This window comes from Gorilla gorilla, chromosome 3 (genome assembly GCF_029281585.2).
Source record: "Gorilla gorilla gorilla isolate KB3781 chromosome 3, NHGRI_mGorGor1-v2.1_pri, whole genome shotgun sequence".
NCBI classification, from domain to species: domain Eukaryota; kingdom Metazoa; phylum Chordata; class Mammalia; order Primates; family Hominidae; genus Gorilla; species Gorilla gorilla.
Genome location: NC_073227.2, coordinates 133,189,547 through 133,207,173, shown reverse-complemented (window position 1 = coordinate 133,207,173; position 17,627 = coordinate 133,189,547). Strand labels below are relative to the sequence as shown.

Here is a 17,627-nt window from a genome sequence, read left to right as displayed (position 1 = left end):
ATTGCTTTTACAAATAGCATCAACACAGGTGAATTATCTATGACATTTATTCACATGTGCGTTATTTTAAGCAAATAACGCGGGAGTCTTACCCTTACCAAAATAAGACTGAATAATTAACAGATGGGCATTCTAAAAACATTATGGAACAGCATAATGTTGGATTACCTTTTAAATCTCATTATACTCATAAGCAAGAATTGCAGTGTTCTATATATTTGTTCTATCAATGAACAAGTTTTTTTTTTTAAATCTCTTGTGGGTCTAGCATTGATCTCAACAGGGAAAAAAATTAATCTGAGATTTTATTTTGAATTAAACATCTTTTAAATGTTTCTTTCTTTCTTTGTTTTGTTTTTATTATTTCAGGTTTTTTTTTTTTTTTTTTGAGACAGGGTTACACTCTGTCACCCAGGCTGGAGTGCAGGTTGCGATCTTTGCTCACTGCAACCTCCGCCTCCTGGTTTGAAGCCATCCTCCTACCTCACCTCTCCTAGTAGCTGGGGCCACAGGTGCATGCCACCACCCCCAGCTAATTTTTGTAATTTTAGTAGAGACAAGGTTTTGTTATGTTGGTCAAGCTGGTCTCGAACTCCTGACCTCAAGTAATCTGCCCACCTCGGCCTCCCAAAGTGCTGGAATTTACAGGCATGAGCTACTATGCCCAGCCTTAAATGGTTTTTTGTTGTTGTTGTTTTTCTTTTTTTTTTTTTTTTTGAGACAGAATCTCGCTCTGTCGCCCAGGCTGGAGTGCAGTGGCGCGATCTTGGCTCACTGCAACCTCTGCCTCCCAGGTTCAAGAGATTCTCCTGCCTCAGCCTCCTGAGTAGCTGGGACTACAGGCACATGCCACCACGCCCGGCTAATTTTTGTTTGTTTTTGTTTTTTTTTAGTAGAGACAGGGTTTCACGGTGTTAGCCAGGATGGTCTCAATCTCCTGACCTTGTGATCCTCTCGCCTTGGCTTCCTAAAGTGCTGAGATTACAGACGTAAGCCACCGTGCCCGGCCCCTTAAATGGTTTTTAAATATGTCACCATGAATAGGTTTGTATAAAGAAAGAACATTAGGCGCAGTGGCTCATGCCTGTAATCCCAGTTCTTTGGGAGGCTGAGGCGGGTGGATCGCTTGAGCCCAGGAGTTCAAGACCAGCCTGGGCAACAAGGTGAAACCCTGTGTCTACAAAAAATACAAAAGTTAGCTGGGCGTGGTGGCGCACACCTGTGGTCCCAGCTATTTGGTGGGGCTGAGATAGGAGGATGGCTTGAGCCCAGGGTGCGGAGGTGGCATTAAGCCAAGATTGCACGAATGTACTCCAGCCTGGGTGACAGACAGACCCTTTCTCAAAAAAAAAAAAAAAAAAATCTATGACTCAGAAAACCACCCAAATAGAATGAAGCTTCTAAATGTTCTCGTGGTATGTGATTTGCCATAACTGAACAATAATCCCCCTTATTAATTAGGGTAGAAGACAGCATAGTGGTGCTTGCCTATAATCCCAGTTACTTAAGAGGCTGAGGTGAGAGGATCACTTGAGCCCAAGAGTTCAAGGTTACATGAGCTGTGATCACACCACTGCACTCCAGCCTGGGTGACAGACTGAGACCCAGTCTCAAAAAAAAAAAAAAAAAAAAAAAATTAGGGTAGTCTACATTCTCAGAAAGCCAAGATTAGAAAACTATAACAATCAGGTATTTGAGATCTCATCACATGACCCACAAAGAATATAAATATGCTACTTTCCTAAGAAAACAGAACTTAATTTTCTCTGTAAAGATTTTCCAATCTGAACTAGGTGTGATGGTGCATGCCTGTAATCCCAGCTACTAGGGAAGCTAACACAGTAGGATCATTTGAGCCCAGGAGTTCCAGACCAGCCCTGACAACATAGCAAGACTCCATCTCTACAAAAAACATTTAAGGGGCCGGGCGCGGTGGCTCATGCCTGTAATCCCAGCACTTTGGGAGACCGAGGCGGGCAGATCACCTGAGGTCAGGAGTTCAAGACCAGCCTGACCAACATGGAGAAACCCCCATCTCTACTAAAAATACAAAAAAAATTAGCCAGGCATGGTGGCGCATGCCTGTAATCTCAGCTACTCGGGAGGCTGAGGCAGGAGAATCGCTTGAACCCGGGAAGCAGAGGTTGCAGTGAGCCAAGATCGCGCCATTGCACTCCAGCCTGGGCAACAAGAGTGAAACTCGGTCTCAAAAAAACAAATAAATAAATAAAAATTATCCCAGTATAGCAGCATGCACCTGTAGTCCCAGTCACTCAGGAGTCTAAGGCTGAAGGATTGTTTGAACCTGAGTTTAAGGTTACATGAGCTATGATCATGCCCCTGCACTCCAGCCTGGGCAACAGAGAGAGACCCTATCTCGAAAAACAGAAAAACAAAGGCAAAGCTAGGCACAGTGGCTCATGCCTGTAATCCCAGCTACTTGGGAGGCTAAGGTAGGAGGATTACTTGAGCCCAGGAATTGAGTCCAGCTTGGACAACATAGCAAGAACCTGTCTCTAATTTAAAAACACAAAATTGACTTTCCAATCTATTGCAAGACATTCTTCGGGAAAGACAGTGAAATTACAGTCATTTTACTATGCTAATAATTACACAGCATTTTAAATAAAAAAGAACCAGAAATTGAAAAAAACACCTAATTTTTAAAGAAAATGTTCTCTCCTTAGGTTGCATGATTGCAGAAGGAGCACTGGGCAGTCAGGCAATCTGAGTTCTAGTCCCAACTCTGTCACTCATCAGATGTGTAACTCTGACCAGCTTTACCCTCTGTGAAATATGGCTGAACTATCAGTCCTAATAGGGTCTGGTCCAGTTCTAAGACTGTAACTACAGGTGCCTTCCCTGAAAAGCAGAAATCTGAAGGAGTGTGGATAGCCCTTCTGCATTAAACATAGCTAGCCTAATGTGATGATAAAGACAGGAAGAGAATACAGGACATTAAACAGAGTTGTATGAGTGAGATGGAAAAATGGATAATTTTCTTCCATTTCTTTTCACATTACTGTGTTAAAGAAAAGGAATTCTAAAACCCCCATAAATGGGTATCTTCACCCTGAGAAGCAGGAAATGTGTGTCTGCAGAGAAATCAGGCCTCTTCAGTTTTGTGACCCAGGAATCCATGTGCCCAAGGATGGGCATCGTTTTATCACACTCCCCTTCAGAGAGAGTTTTAGGCATGTGGCCAAAAAAGGGGGTGTGGTCTAGGCAGAGACGGAGGGCCAGATCAGGAAGACTACCTCTGAATTCCTCACACCGTGCTCGTCTACAAGAAATGGCTAACAAAATTACAAGCAGTGATGCAGACCCTTTCCAAGATGAATATAGCTTCACTCAACAATATGGAAGGAGGAGAAAGTAGGGTGGGGTGGGAGGATCTTCCATTTTTCTATGTCTTCATTTTAAATGGCTTGTACCTATAACATACAGGGTTCAAAAGATGAATTAGAACTGTCTCTGCGCTAGTGTTTATGCAGTTCAGTGGAATAGAATGGGAGGGGAATCATCCATGTTCACAACACTGGGTGGGGCATGCTCTCTTCTGTTGTTTGTTGTTCTGTGACTTAAACCATATACTGCAAAAGGCTAAAAAAAAAAAGGACAAAACTCATCTAAGCATATTTTCTTTGCATTCATACCATCATCTTTCTCACCCAAAAGTTTCTTCAATGCCTAAGTGTTTCTGGAATCAGTGTTTGGCCCCAAAGTCTCTGGTTTGTGCAGAGATTCATAGAAAAGACTAGGTTCTCTTCCTTTAAAAAATAAAGATTTTCCAATGCTTAAAGACATAGCCTAATTATTTGCCTATTATCCCTCAAGGGGACACCATACACCTTGACCTAGAACTCTATCAAGTGTTCACAGAAAAGTGCCAGGGCAAATAAACAATCTGTTCTTCTAAATTCCCCTTTATATCTCCTTCCAACCACACACATTTATTTTCAGTCTCTAAAGCAAACTTAATGTTATATGCTCAGGAGGAAGAGAAAGATGTTATTGAATTTATTCCTTTGCTCTCCAAAAAGGCCACACCTAAGACATCGTCAAGGTGAGAATCATTCCTGATGCATGAGTGTGGGAATGTGGTGCTTTTTAGGAATAAAAAATAAAAACCAAGCCAAAGAACAAACAAACAAACAAAAAAACACTGCTCAGAAATCTGTATCTGTTACATTTCTCTCTACTCCTTAATTGGGCTTTCGATACAGGAAAGACAATTCACTAGCTGGGAAAGGGAGAAAGAACTCCATCATTCTTCCACTGCCAGCACCTGTTCTGCCAGCTGACACTATTTAATATAAATTTTGACCATAAAAAAAGGCAACATACTAATAGCACTGCTGTTTACCAAAAACTAATTAAATCTCTTTACTGCTGGTTCACCCCCGCTTCCTCTCACACCACCTACTCACCCAATGCAGAGAAGGGGTGGCAACCACTTTCTCCAGCACAGACACAGCCAGTGTCTTAACACAAGCAGTATTCTGACCAAAAGAGCCACCACCCTCTTGCCCCTCTCCCTGCTTATCATACAGGGAACACCAAGTCCACTCTGGGGCTGGGAATCTGAAATAAATCAATTCACTTTAACCAGATCTTAAAAATCTGCCCTACGATTACAGAAAGAGAAAATGCAAATCAGAAAAACACATCACATGGAGAACAAACCAAAACCAGGGCTGGGGAACATTTGCACATCAGCGCTGCCTTTGAACTCCAGAATGGCATGGAAAGCGCCGCTGCCCAGCCCAGATCCAAGGAGGGGGTTTTACAAAGGCTTCCAGCACCCCCTATCAACACAAACACTTCCTCCCCACTTCCAAAATGCTCTGAATAAAGACCTTCTTTAAGCACTTACTGGGAGCGGCAGCTTCTGTCTGCAGTGTGCCTGTGAGTCACGCAGCAGGAGGGGCCCCGGAGCAGGGCAATTCGGAGAGCCCCCAGCTTCCCTGCAAGCTGATGTCTATGAGACAGCAGCCCAGGAACCGACTTTCCCATTACAGCCTCAGACTGTAATCCATGTGCTTTCGGCGGGCCAGTCCCAGCTGCCCACAGAGCACCACATGATCTGCTCTGACATCAGATCAGCCAGACGTGACAGCCCATCCGCCAGCCTCTTCCACACTCTTGGGTTGCATCATTTGGGTGCCTTTGGTTTGCATTTAAGCAGGTGGTACAGAGTAAGGAACTGTTGTTTTCTCACAAAATATTTTTTTTCTGGTTTCTTCTGTTCTAAAAGAAGGGAAAAATAAGCAAGAAAAGCACTTGAATTTGTTGCAGCCTAAATGTATCAGATATATGGGAAGTAACTGGAGTTCCACGCCTAGTTCAGGGAAGCTGAGGAATAAGCTACTGCCAAGATGCCAATGCCGTGGGAGTGATTTCATCTATAAATCACTACCACCACCATACCCCACCGCCTTTCAGTAGATCATCTTTTATATAAGAGTTTATATATATCTATATACACATATATACATATATATATGTTTAAGTCATAAAATATTGGTAGGTGGTGTGTGTGTGTGTTTTAAGCTAGTCACCACTGAGTTTAGTTCATGGGCAATCTCAATGAGGTAACCATGAGACTCAGTGCAATACACAATAATTCTATTTTGAGAGGATTCACATATAGTCCAACAGAAATAGATGTACAGACCTGGACGGATAGGCAGATAAGCAGACAGGAAGTCAGAACCATCCATTCAGGCTTACATTCATTCATTCAATAATCATTTATTGATCACCTACTATATACCCAGTCCAAAAACAGATTATCAAAATGGTGGAGGGGTTGGATATTTGTTACAGAGCTTCTAATTCTACTTCTGTGATAAGACAAGGAAGTAAGAGCCTTATCAAGGATCCTTATAAAATGTTCTGTGTCTAATACTGAATCTAAAGGCTGGTAACAAAATCAGGTTTTATCTTAATTTCATTAGGATAAATGGTAACACATGTAATCTTTAAGGTAAGAATAATCAAAATCAATAAGACTTTATGAAGCAAAATCATAGCCCGCTTAGACAGCTGTGACCAGAAATGATGTAATTCTAAAATTACAAAAAATATAATGCTCCCCTAGCAGAGAGGAGAATTCACTGTTTTTTTTGGACACCGTCTTGCTCTGTCTCCCAGGCTGAAGTGCAGTGGCACAATCTTGGCTCACTGCAACTTCCCCCTCCCGGGTTCAAGTGATTCTCCTGCCTCAGCCTCCCAAGTAGCTGGGATTACAGGCATGTGCCACCACACCTGGCCAATTTTTGTATTTTTAGTAGAGACAGGGTTTCACCATGTTGTCCAGGCTGGTCTCGAACTGCTGACTTCAGGTGATCCACCTGCCTCGGCTTCCCAAAGTGCTGGGATTACAGGAGTGAGCCACTGCGCCCGGCCAAGACACTTCTTAAGTAGAAAAATAAATATTTAATTTTAGTTTTCCTTAGTTTAATAATTAGCTGTTTCCCAGATGCTTGAAGGCAGCATGCTCGTTAAGAGTCATCACCACTCCCTAATCTCAAGTACCCAGGGACACAAACACTGCGGAAGACCGCAGGGTCCTCTGCCTAGGAAAACCAGAGAACTTTGCTCACTTGTTTATCTGCTGACCTTCCCTCCACTATTGTCCTGTGACCCTGCCAAATCCCCCTCTGCGAGAAACACCCAAGAATGATCAATAAAAAATAAAAAATAAAAATCAACAATAATTAGCTGTTTCCTATAAAATAATCACAAAATATGCAAACCCTTGGATTTCATTATTTTGTCTTTGTCCCTTATATTTAAAGTGAATTGTGCCATTTTCTTATATGTTAATTAAGGCTATAATATCATTATTTGATATTGTAATCAATATAATAGTATTTGCATATTTTTATGGAAATAATTCAATCTAATAATTATAAATTACTAATATCATAATAAATTTGTCATTTAATATATAATATTTAACTCATCTATTTCCTTTGTACCAAGTGTGTGATATTTTCCCCTGAGATGACCAGGATGCTTGTGACTGTGGAATTCAATATGAGATTCCAAGAGCACTTGTTTCCATTTGTTCTCTATTGGAAATAAGCTATATAAAGAGTAAAACTGTTCAAGTCTACTACTGTTTCTACTGAAACAGAACATCTCTGACACCAGATATGTGGGTTTTTCACATCAAGAAATTTCCCAATTTTCTGCAGACACCAACTGAGTGCCCTACAATTTAATTCAATTCTGACACTGACTACCCAGAGTTAACGCAGACACCACAGGTTAAGGGCTCAGTTCCACAAGACTGCCCCCAACTTCAAATAAAAATCACAAGTAGTGGGTACCCAGGTTACCCACCCTTTTGTCCAGCTTGGCTACAAATTGGGGGTTCCCATGACTGACTCCATCCTTAGGTTTGATAATTTGTTATAATAGCTCACAGAACTCAGGGAAACACTTTACTTATTATTACCAGTTTGTTATAAAGAATATTATAAAGTACACAAATGAACAGCCAGATGAAAAGGTATGTAAGGTGAGGTATCCAAGTGTCCAGAGTGCAGGAGCTTCTGTCCCCGTGGTGTTTGATGTGGTCCCAACATGTGGATACATTCAGCAACTTGGAAGCTCTCTGAATCCTATTGTTAATGGTTTCTTTTTATGGAGGTCCCATTACAGAGGTATGGTTGATTAAATCTTTGGCCATTGGAGACTGACTCAATCTTCAGCCCCCCTCCCCTCTTTGGAGGTGTGGTGGATCTGAAAGTTTAAATCCTCTAATCACATGGTTGGTTTCTCTGGCAAAGAGTTCCCATCCTGAAGCTATCTAGGGCAGGCCCCTGCCCCCACCAAGAGTCACCTCATTAGCATAAACTCAGGTTTGGTTGAAAGGGCCTTATGAATAGCAAATTATGCTAATCTCTTCTCATTATCTAGGAAATTACCAAGGTTTTATGAGCTCTGTGTCAGAAACTAGGGATGAATATTAATATATGTGTTTATTTATATATCACAATATCACAGAGTTAATTCTTTTACACTTATTTAATTGAACACCTATTATGTTCAAGTCACTGAAAATGATACCAAAGTGCATGATATTCGATGGGTTTATAATCTTGTTAGGGATATAATGTTTCCACACAAATATCTGAAATATAGTTGCTAAATCAATACATAGAAAGTAATGCAGTTAAAGTAGACAAAGAAAGTGAATTCTCGCCAGTGGTGGTGGCTTACACCTGTAATCTCAGCACTTTGGGAGGCCGAGGTGGGCGGATCATTTGAGGTCAGGAGTTCAAGACCAGCCTGGCCAGCCAACATGGTGAAACCCCATCTCTACTAAAAATAGTAGACTTTGAGACTCCATCATAAAAAAAAAAAAAGTGTCTTTTTGTATTTAGTTTCTTGGAATTTTGCTGATCTCTCTAGCTAAAATTAACTGGCAATTTAAAAATAGCACTGTTCAGGTACCTACCAACACCCCCCCATACAGTGATCTTTTGCCACTATTTCTTATAATATGAGCTAAGTGAAGTGCGAAATGTGGCCTCACCGACAAATTGTTCCTTCCAAAATCTATAGAGTTAACAAAGGTTTAATATTCAAAAGATTGTCACTACTCCTAAACTCTAGCACAGGCTACCATCATCACTTGTCTCCTGGACTACAGCAACAGCTTCCAGTCGTCCTCTATAGAGCAAGCAGAATGTTCTCTCTCTTACTTAAAACTCTCTCAGCCTGAGCAACATGGCGAAACCCCGTCCCTAAAAAAAATTTAAAAATTAGCCTGGAGTGGTGGTACACACCTGTAGTCCCAGCTACTCAGGAGGCTGAGGTGGGAGGATCCCCTGAGCCCAGGGAGGTTGAGGCTGCAATGAGCCACAATCATGCCACTGCACTCCAGACTGGGTAACAGAGTAATACCTTGTCTCAAAGAAAAAAAAAAAAAAAACACTCTCCAGTCATTTTCCATCTCATTTAACTCCTCATCATGGCCTCTAATACCCTTTAATGAAACTATATAGATGCTTCTTAAGTAGCTTCCTTCTCCAGTAAATAATATACTGAATATTTCTCTCGTTGGCTGAGTTATTGTTCATTAGGTAATTAACACTTGTTTTCTGAAATTCATTTATTTCCTCAGGAAAGACTATAAGAAAATGAACTATTGAATTAAAGGATGCGATCTTATTTCAAAGTAATAGTGTTTAGGCAAGATATATAACTGCCTGCCCAAAGACTACAGCTCCCAAACTCCCTTGCAACTGAGTGTGGCCTTCTGAGCAGAATTTCTCCTTTCTTGCCTCAAAGAACATTGCTTGCCTTAAACTTCTTTTGTTTCCTTTATGCAAGCTAAAACACAGATTTGCCTGTGACCTCACTTCAACCACACAGCTTTAACAGGGAATGGCAGAGCAAATGAACAGAAGAAAACTGGGCCACTAAATTACCACAGAAAGCAGAGTTGACCTTCTAACCTGGACGACTCATTCATACTGCATTCTTGTCAGCATTGAGGCCTATTTCTTTTAAGGGAAATCTGGCTGGGTCCAGTGGCTCATGCCTGTAATCCTAACACTTTGGGAGGACAAGATGGGTAGACAACTTGAGCTCAGGAGTTTGAGACCAGCCTAGGCAACATGGCAAGACCCTGTCTCTATGAAAAATAGAAAAATTAGCTGGGCATGGTGGTGCACACCTGTGGTCCCAGCTACTCAGGATGCTGAGGCAGGAGAATGGGTTGAGCCTGGGAGGTCGAGGCTGCAGTGAGCCATGATCACACCACTGCACTCCAGCCTTGGTGGCAGAGTGAGACCCTGTCTCAAAAAATAAATAAATAAATAAATATAATTTGGTAAAGGAAAAATAGTATAGAAAGTTGAAAATGGTTCAATAATTACTATTCATCGGCATTCTGTCTTTTAAGAATTGCTTGTCCACATTGATTTTTATTTTTACTGAATTTTTAATATGTTTCTTTATTCTGTTGAGCTTCATTGTTTGCCTTTAAATTCTGCTTTTGGGAAACATGTTGAAGTGTTTTATTGTCATCATTTGTAATTTTTCCATTGTTTTTGTTCCATTGAAAGTTTCCATAATGACCAGATTTTTTTTTTGATTTTTTTTTTTTTCAGACAGAGTCTCACTCTGTTGCCCAGGCTGGAGTGCAGTGGTGCAGTCTTGGCTCACCACAACCTCTACCTCCCAGGTTCAAGCGATTCTGCTGCCTCATCCTCCCAAGTAGCTGGGACTACAGGTGCACGCCACCATGCCCAGCTAATTTTTTTATTTTTAGTAGAGACATGGTTTCACTATGTTGGCCAGGCTGGTCTCGAACTCCTGACCTTGTGATCCACCCACATCAGGCTCCCAAAGTGCTGAGATTACAGGTATGAGCCACCGCGCCCAGCCGATGACCAGATTTTAAACTCTAAATACCATTCCTCACTAAAAAGAACCAGGGCTCTTTGGGGAAAAGGCTGATTTTAAATCTGAGGCAGAGAATGTATAAGATGAGCTTAGCACATTGTCTTATATCAGAAAGCAAAGAAATTACTGAAGAGAAGTAGGGTCGTGTCAAAGGACAGGAATCAACGTGGAGAGGCCCCCAAAAGCCAACTTCACCAAAGCATCTTTTCTAGTTACTATGGCTATGTAAAAAGTCACGCCAAACTTAGCTTAAAACATTTATTTTTCTCACAAATCTGTAGTCTGGGAAGGGTTCAGAGGGTTAGCTGGTTTCTACTCCACTTAGCATCATTTGAGCACCTCAAAAGCTGGAGAATGAAATCCTCTGAGGGTTCATTCACTCACATGTCTGGTGCCTGAACTGGAACATTGAGGAATGGAATAATTAGGGCTCCTTAATCATCTCTGTGTACCTCTTATGTTGCTTTTCCTTATGGTCTTTTAACATGGTGGTTTCAGGGTGGTTGGATTTCACTAAAAGCATGTGTCCCAAGAGAGTGCCAGGCAGAAGCAATGGAGATGTGTCAATATCACATTATAGGAAGACCATGTGAGACTGAATATATTGGTGTATCCTGCTTTGGTAAATACAATCTATCACAGCATCATAAAGAATACTATAATTGAGTGACACACTTGAATATATAAAAGTCCTAATGATACTCAGCCCAGAATGAAAAGACATATTTGCCCCTCATTGAGGTAACTATTATACCAATTCCTTACACGAAAATTAGTCGAGAGTTAAGTATGAATTCTTTCTTTTCCAAATGGAACTCTGTTTTGGCGTAACACATAGCTCTTTTTTTTTTTTTTTTTTTTTTTTGAGACAGAGTCTTGCTCTGTTGCCCAGGCTGGGGTGCAGTGGCGGGATCGTGGCTCACTGCAACCTCCGCCTCCCAGGTTCACGCCATTCTCCTGCCTCAGCCTCCTGAGTAGCTGGGACTACAGGCGCCCGCCACTACACCTGGCTAATTTTTTGTATTTTTAGTAGAGACGGGGTTTCACCGTGTTAGCCAGGATGGTCTCGATCTCCTGACCTCGTGATCGCCCGTCTCGGCCTCCCAAAGTGCTGGGATTACAGGCGTGAGCCACCACGCCCGGACGGAGTAACACATAGCTCTAATTAATAAGGCGAACTCTATTAGAAGAATCTTAGTTAATGAAAGCAACAACACTAACAATTGGAAAAATCACCATTTTGCAACTTGTAATGGAGTAACTGGTTCAGACAACAGTCAGCAATGGGTGCCAACAGCATTGAGTATAAGGTTGATAAAGGCACTGGATACTAATCTGCTGCTGAGTTCTTAGCACACAGAATATTTACTTGTCTCAAGGGGGGAAAACCGTAACTTTATAACAGAGAGATCTAGTAATTTCCCCATTTACCATTAATCTAAAGATCGATCTTAGTATCATAAAAAGTAACACAACTAAGTATTGTACAACTCTTGATATGATAGGATATAATGTTCACAGCATCACCCATGAAACACACTTGACAAAAATGTTTTACCTGACATCAATAACAACTTTAGATCAAAATTTCCAGTCTCCAGGAAATACAGCAGAGAGTTACCTAAAATTTAAATGAAACCAGAAGGAAACAATCATATAAATCCAGAAGGTGGAATTCTACCGGAAAACTGATCCAGTCTCGTGGCCGGGCACGGTGGCTCACGCCTGTAATCCCAGCACTTTGGGAGGCCGAGGCAGGTGGATTACGAGGTCAGGAAATCGAGACCATCCTGGCTAACACGGTGAAACCCCATCTCTACTAAAAATACAAAAAAATTAGCCGGGCATGGTGGCAGGCCCCTGTAGTTCCAGCTACTCGGGAGGCTGAGGCAGGAGAATGGCGTGAACCCAGGAGGCGGAGCTTGCAGTGGGCCGAGATCGCGCCACTGCACTCCAGCCTGGGCGACAGAGCGAGACTCAGTCTCAAAAAAAAAAAAAAAAAAAAAAGAAAGAAAGAAAAAGAAAATTGATCCAGTCTCTTCAGCAAGAAAATGTAACAAAACAACAACAACAAAAAAGCGGGAAGGGGCTGTGCGTGGTGACTCACGCCTGTAATCCCAGCACTTTGGGAAGCCGAGGGGGTGGATCACCTGAGGTCAGGAGTTCAAGACCAGCCTGGCCAACATGGTGAAACCTCGTCTCTACTAAAAATACAAAAATTAGCCGAGCGAGGTGGCGGGTGCCTGTAATCCCAGCTACTCAGGAGGCTGAGGCAGGAGAATTGCTTAAACCTGGGAGGCGGAGGTTGCGGTGAGCTGAGATCGCACCATTGCACTCCAGCCTGGGTGACAAAGTGAGACTCCATCTAAAAATAAAAATAAAATAAAATAAGCAAGAAGGAAACAGAACTTTTCTCAACTAACAGAGAAATATGAGCCATAGCTCACCACATATTAAGAATCATGCAGGTCATTGACTGGATCCTGATTTGAGCAACTTGGCTGGAAAACACACTGGGGCCAACAGAGGAAATCTGGATGTATACTGGGTATCAGAAGATAGCAGAGAATTATTTAATTTTGTAGCTGTGCTCATGATAAAAGTATTGTGCTCAGTTAAGAAAAAAATCTTTATTTGGCCAGGCACAGTGGTTCACACCTATAATCCTAGCACTTTGGGAGGCCAAGGCAGGTGGATCACCTGAGGTCAGGAGTTCGAGATCAGCCTGGCCAACATGGTGAAACCCCATTGCTACTAAAAAAAATATATATATATATATATATATATATATATATATATATACAAAAAAATAAAATATCTTTATTTTAGAGATACTGAAGAACATAATGGTAAAGCAACATTATAATTTACCTACAAATGCTTTAAAAAAATAAAGTAAATATGACAACATGTTAGCAATTGGCAAACCTAGATGAGAAATATACAGGTATTTGTTATACTCTCTATTTATTTCAATATTTGAAATGTTGTACAGTAAAATGTAATAAAACAGAACATTTCTCCCCAAATGCAGGGATTTTCTAAGTACTCAATTCTAATTTTTCTAATTTTTGTGTTTTTGGTTTATTTTTTGAAATGGGCTCTCACTCTCACCCAGGCTGGAGTGCAGTTGCGCGATCACAGCTCACTGCAGCCTTGACTTTCCCAGGCTCAGGTGATCCTCCCACCTCAGTTGTTGTATTTTTAGTAGAGATGGGGTTTCACCATATTGCCCAGACTGGTCTCGAACTCCTGGGCTCATGCTATCTGTCCGCCGCGGCCTCCTAAAGTGCTAGGATTACAGGTGTGAGCCACTGTGCCTGGCCTGGTTTTATTTATTTATTTTTATTGATTTTTTTTTTTTTTTTTGAGACGGAGTCTTGCTCTGTCGCCCAGGCTGGAGTGCAGTGGTGCGATCTCGGCTCACTGCAACCTCCGCCTCCCAGGTTCACGCCATTCTCCTGCCTCAGCCTCCGGAGTAGCTGGGACTACAGGCACCTGCCACCATGCCCGGCTAATTTTTTGTATATTTAGTAGAGACGGGGTTTCACCGTGTTAGCCAGAATAGTCTCGATCTCCTGACCTCGTGATCCATCCGTCTCGGCCTCCCAAAGTGCTGGGATTACAGGCGCGAGCCACCGCGCCCGGCCCTTATTTATTTATTTCTAACCATTTAACATTTAATTTAAACTACCAGGAAGTTTTTTTGAAGTGTTTTGTCTTTCCCCAGTTACCAAATGAATTGTCCTAGAAAATTTATTAAATAGTTTGGGCCGGGTGCAGTGGCTCACGCCTGTAATCCTAGCACTTTGGGAGGCTGAGGTGGGTGGATTACCTGAGTTCAAGAGTTCAAGACCAGCCTGGCAAACATGGTGAAATGCCATCTCTACTAAAAATAAAAAAAATTAGCCAGGTGTGGTGGCACACACCTGTAATCCCAGCTACTCGGGAGGCTGATGCAGGAGAATCACTTGAATCCAGGGGGACAGAGGTTGCAGCGAGCCGAGATTGTACCACTTTACTCCAGTCTGGGCAACAGAGAAAGAATTTGTCTCAATAAATAAATAAATAAATAGTCTGTATGTCCCCAGTTGTTATACCCATTTGTTTTCTATTAAGTTATTGATATATCAGAGTCTATCTCTGAAATAACTATTCCATTAATTTGTCTGTACCAGTGTCACTTTCATTTAATCATTATAGCCTATGTAGTGATCAACCAACCTTCTCTTTCTAATTTTCAAAGTCATTATTGTCTATTTATTTTTCTAGGTGATTTTTGGAATTTGCCCCCAGCCCCACAAAAATACCACAGGTGTTTCTGTCTTCTTGTTTTCTATTGAGTTTTCATTAAAATTGAATTGGGAAGAATTATCATCCCTACAATACTGACAACTAATACTTAATCCCACTTAAATTTTAAGAGCTGAAGTGTGTATTTCTTCTTTGTATTGTATCATAATTTGCTTTCTTTAAATTCTCCAACCGCACTGGTTTTAGTTCTGCTCTCTGGAGTGACATAATATTTGATTACTCCTTCTTTCACATAATGGGAGAGAGTAATTATGCTCCCACTTTATTCAGCCATTTCCTATTTGACATGATTTTTGCTGTCTTCATCATCCTGCTCACCCACTTCCGGATATGCTCCACTTTGTCAATATTTCCTCTTGAAATAGGGAACCCAGATCTAAGGACTCAAGACTCCAAATGTGTGTGGTCTGAGAATCACAAAGAAGTGGGATGACTATTTCCCTTACTCTGGACACTCAGCTGTTATTAATGCAGTGTAGATTTGTATCCCCATGTCTTGGCAGTACTCTTCACTATTGGCTCACATTGAGCTTGCAGTCAACTAAAATCACTAGAACTTTCTCACTGACTGTTCTTAAAATAGACCTTCATTTTCTTGAACATAAGCACATGAATGCTGAATTATTTGTACATAAATTGTTACATAAATCCTGATGAGATTTCATCTTTTCAATATCGGTTTATCATTTCAGCCCAATTAAAAATCCCAATTCTATTTTTCAAAGCATTAAAACTTAGTCATCTGCAAATTTAATAAACATGTCTTTTTTTGGTCTCATCCACAGTCTGACAAAAAGCAAAGGGCCAAGTCCTATAGCAAAGCAACCAAATGCTGTTTCTGGGGAATTGCCCAAGGCCAGGTTGAAATAGTGGATTTTCAGCATTTCTTTATTAACTAGGAGACCTATGAAAGAAAAGACCAAGGTTTCTTTGATCTCATTTGCTCTTCGTAAACCCAAACTTATTCCTACTGATTATTTCTCCCTAATCTAAGTACTCACAAACCACCTATTTTAAAATTCAGTCTAAATGTTGCTGAGGACTAATGTGAAACCTAAGTATACATCAAAATCCAAATTTTACCCCCTTCCTAAAAACATGGATAAAATTCACCATCATCCAGAACCTTTGCCATCCTCCAGCTCTCCTCAAAGAATAGTAACTGTTCTGCCCATTTTCAGTGTTCTGCCATGTTCTTCCTTACAACCTGAAACTGTGAACTCATTATGAGACTTAAATGCACTTCTGTGACGGTATCTGCATACATGTTTGTCTCCTCAAGCAGATTTTTAGTTCCTTAAAAACAATATGAAATCTTATTCAGTTCAATTCAACTGACACTTAATGAGTTTCAGGTATTTTAATAGCAACCGTGATAGGAGACAGGAAGGCCCCTACAAAAGAACGACAGGAACAGAGTTGCAGCACAGCACAGTGTGCCTAGAGACTAGAAACAGTTCTACACTGCTTAATTGAGATGTATGGAGCAGCAGGACATGAGAATGCAGAGGCAGTTAAAAGAGCGCTCCATCAGAGAGGGCCTTGGAAGCCATGCTAATAAACACCAGCTTTATCCAATAGAAGAGAGTTGGAAACGGGCCACCCAAGACCCAGATTATTCCCCTGAAGACTCATTTTGTTTTCCCAGCACACTCTTAAAACAAAGAAAAGAGGATTCCTCAAAAGACTAAAAATGGAACTGCCATAAGACCCAGCAACCTCACTGCTGAGTATACATCCAGAAGAAAGGAAATCAGTATATATATTTTTTCATTTTTTTCTTTTTTGAAACAAGGTATCACTCTGTCACCTAGGCTGGAGTACAGTGGCGTCATCACGGCTCACTGCAACCTCAGCCTCCCTGGGCCCAAGTAATCCTCCCACCTCAGCCTCCCCAAGTAGCTGGGACTACAGGCATGCGCCATCAAGCCTGGCTATTTTTTTTATTTTTTGTAGAGACTGGGTCTTGCTATGTTTCCGAGGCTGGTCTCAAACTCCTGGGATCAAGCAATCCTCCTGCCTCAGCCTCCCAAAGCGCTGGGATTACAGGCATGGGCACCACACCTGGCCTGAAATCAGTATATTGAAGAGATATCTGCACTCCCATGTTTATTACAGCACTGTTCACAATAGCCAAGATTTGGAATCAACCTAAGTATTCATCAGTGGATGAATGGATAAAGAAAATGTAGTATATATACACACAGTGGAGTAGTATTCCAGCATAAGAAGAATGAAATGCTGTCATTTGCAACAACATGGATGGAACTGGAGAACATTATGTTAAGTGAAATGAACCAGGCACAGAAAGACAAATTTCACATGTTCTCATTCACACGTGGGAGGTAAAAATTAAAACAATTCAATGGAGAGTAGAATGAGCATTACCAGAGGCTAGGAAGGGTAGTGTGAGGGGGCTCTGTGGCGATGGTTAATGGGTGCAAAAATATATTTAGAGAGAATAAGATCTAGTTTTGATAACACAATAGGGTTACTATAATCAACAATAATTTATGGTATATTTTCAAATAACTAAAAGAGAGGAATGTTGGAATGTTTCTAACACAAAGAAATGATGAATGCTTGTGATAATGAATACCCTGGTTACTCTGATGTGATTATTACACATTGTATGCCTGTATCAAAATATCACATCTACCCCATAAATATATACACCTATTTTGTACTCATAATAATTAAAGGCTTAAAAATTTAAAAATGAAGATACAAAAGTCTGCATGTGGCCGGGCACAGTGGCTCACGCCTGTAATACCAGCACTTTGGGAGGCCAAGGCAGGTGGATCACGACGTCAGGAGTTCGAGCCTGACCAACATGGTGAAACCCTGTCTCTACTAAAAATACAAAAATTAGCCAGGCGTGGTGG

At 41.2% G+C, this 17,627-nt stretch overlaps 1 protein-coding gene across 20 annotated transcripts in view; it reads right to left on the bottom strand.

The window, feature by feature from the left end:
• ANK2 (ankyrin 2) overlaps nucleotides 1–17,627 on the bottom strand; it is a 678,765-nt gene that overhangs the window by 558,552 nt on the left and 102,586 nt on the right. For 2 of the 20 annotated variants that reach the window (XM_055385215.2, XM_063705467.1), the window contains exon 1: nucleotides 4,877–5,072. The exons of 14 other annotated variants lie outside the window; for them this stretch is intronic. The gene's annotated coding sequence lies outside the window, so the exon portion shown is untranslated. Of the gene's footprint in view, nucleotides 1–4,876; nucleotides 5,073–17,627 lie in introns of those variants that run through there. 4 more of the 20 variants (XM_063705475.1, XM_063705478.1, XM_063705468.1 and 1 more) reach the window with 3 other exon arrangements.